The 2,829-nt window shown below is 37.1% G+C and overlaps 1 pseudogene; it reads left to right on the top strand.

Moving 5' to 3' along the window:
• The first annotated feature begins 2,086 nt into the window (after positions 1 to 2,086).
• Positions 2,087 to 2,162, top strand: LOC132539112 (U2 spliceosomal RNA; annotated as a pseudogene).
• The last annotated feature ends 667 nt before the right edge of the window (positions 2,163 to 2,829 follow it).

Below are 2,829 nucleotides of genomic sequence, written 5' to 3'. Positions count from 1 at the left end.
AGCAAGGCTCTGGAGAGGTGAGGTTCTGGGACACATTGGTAAGATCCTCTGCTCAGGGAAGTCAGGATGGAATCATAGTAGCTTCTGCAACTTAACCCAACATTATTCTTAATAAGTCTCCAAAGTATATAAAATTTTCCACCAGCTATTAGGTGAGAAGAACTGTAGAATATTCTAGATATGGCAAACTGCACTCATTTTCTGAACATACTCTCTGGTTGGAATTTTCTTTCACCTAATGGCTTTAGAAGTAATCATAAAATCCGGAGTCGTGCGGTAGCGCAGCAGGTTAAGCACAAGGACCTGTGTAAGGATCCCCACCTGCAGGGAAGTCGCTTCACAAGCAGTGAAGCAGGTCTGCAGGTATCTATCTTTCTCTCCTTCTCTCTATCTTCCCCTCCTCTCGCGATTTTTCTCTGTCCTATCCAACAACAATGACATCAATAATAAAACAACAAGGGCAGCAAAAGGGAATAAATAATTATTTTTTAAAGAGGAAGTATTCATAAAATCAAAGTTTTGTCCTTAGAATGTGACAATTGATTAGTAGTGTCTGCTCTGTGTGTACTGGTGGAGGAGGGAGGGGTTAAACATAGTGAGGTTTCCATGTATATCCTTGTTCCTAAATTTACCACACTGGAGTCCATTCATAGTGATACTGATACTGCAACAATAAATCTTCATTCTTGTTTCACAGAAAAACATGTCATATGTGCATCTGATAGCTACACCACCAATACCACCAGATACTAGAGCTGCTAACACCCAGAGACTGAAGCATGTATTATAACATACTTCTTTTAAAAATATTAGTGATTTAATAATGCTCAACAAGATTGTAAGATAGCCATTCCCACTACCAGAGCTCTGTGTCTTATCCCTTCCATTGGAAGCTTCTCTATTCTCTGTCTCTCTGGGAGTATGAACCAAAATTATGGGGTGCAGAAAGTGGAAGCTCTGGCTTCTGTAATCGCTTCTCCACTGGACATGAATGTTGGCAGGTCAATCCATGACCCCAACCTGCTTCATCTTTCCCTAATGGGTTAGGGTTCTGGAAAGGTGAGATTTCGGAAAACATTGATGAGGTTGTCTGCCCAGAGAAGTCAGGAAGGAATCATAGTGGTATCTACAGCTTGGTGGCTGAAAGGCAGTAAGATATAAAGCAGAAAAAAAAAAAAGTTTAATAAATAGGAACCCAAAGGTAGGGATAACATGTTTCTTATTATCTTGTATAAATAACTCCAAAGACAATATTAAAAATGCAATTGAACCTGTATTCACATATGCAAATCATGTTTCCAGAAAATAAATTGGAAGATTAAATTCATCAGCTCAACCCTAAACTCAAAAATTGCATGGTTAATCCTTACTTTGTTTTCCTTTAAACAACATACAGACTATGGAAAAATTGAATCTGTCAAGTTACTAAATGAATTGCTTCAGAAAAGCAATCCTGCTAAACTTGTGTTGTATTTCATTTACATTCCACATAAGCATTGTAATCGTCTGGCTATATAGTTATGTAGTTACATGGTTTCGTGTGTGATTTTACTTCTACTATTTTATTTCCTCCCAACTCAATGATGTTTTATCACCCTTCAATTTCCTTTTTCCTTTAAAGCATTACTGACATGTAGTTAACATAATAAACTAAAGCATATACTTTGATACCCATTTATATTTATGACAGCATTAACACTAATCAATTGTATAACTGTGCCACTAATCTCTGAGGGGTGTGTGTGTGTCCCTTTGTACTTTCTCCTTCTTTGTCTTCTAGACACTAGAGGCTACCTGGCATTTTTACATTTTATATAAATGGAATCTTACAACATACTATTTTTTTTACTATCTTCTTTACTTGGCATGCTTTCTTTATATTCTTACCGAAGACCATGCTGTATTATAGTTTATTCTGTTTTTGAAGTAATCCCATTGCATGAAGGGGTCTATAATACATGTTTCTCTTTCTCTACTGATGGACACTTGGGCTATTTCCAGGAATTTTCTATTGCAAATTAACATACTATGGTCTATTCACATAAAATTTTCTGTGTGAGCTAAGACTTTCATTTACCTTGGTATTATCACTTCTCGGCCTTTTGGCTAAGATCAAGTGTAGTATTCACCTTGGTATTTTGTTAAGTCTTTAAAGAAACCACGGAGTTGGGGCTGGGTGGTGGTGTACCTGGGTGAGCGCACATGTTACAATGTACAAGGACTCTGGTTTGAGCCCCCAGTTCCCACCTGCAGGAGGAAGGCTTTGTGAGTGGTGAAACAGGGCTGCAAGTGTCTATCTCTCTCCCTTTCTATCTCCCCCTTCCCTCTCAATTTCTGGTTGTCTCTATCCAAGAAATCAAAATAATTTGAAAATGTTCTAAAAGAAATCACAGAACTATTTCCAAAGAAAGCACATTTTTACATTTCCACCAGGAAGGTATGAAAATTCTACCTGTTCATTAGTGTCCCCGATATTTTACATGGCCAATTAGGAGATATTCTGATAGCTGTATAGTGGTATCTTTCTCTGATTCACAGCTTCACTGTACTTATCTTAGAATCTTTACAGATGAGCAGGGGAATAGTCTAATAGTTATACAAAAAGATTCTCACACCTGAGGCTCCAAAGTCCCAGGTTTAATTCTCTATACCACAACAAACCAACAGAGGTGAGCAGTGCTCTGGTAAACAAATAAACCAACAAAAAGGAAACTTTAGAGATACTTATTTTACATTCTTTTCAACATGTGAGTGCTTTCATGTTATTGGGTAGAGATTTTTTAAATTTTAATTTTATTTTTTTTTATTTCTACCAGAACACTCTTCAGC

The sequence above is a fragment of the Erinaceus europaeus genome, chromosome 6 (assembly GCF_950295315.1).
Source record: "Erinaceus europaeus chromosome 6, mEriEur2.1, whole genome shotgun sequence".
In the NCBI taxonomy this organism is placed as follows: domain Eukaryota; kingdom Metazoa; phylum Chordata; class Mammalia; order Eulipotyphla; family Erinaceidae; genus Erinaceus; species Erinaceus europaeus.
The sequence above is the reverse complement of the archived record's forward strand: the minus strand, read 5'-3'. Positions and strand labels throughout refer to the sequence as shown.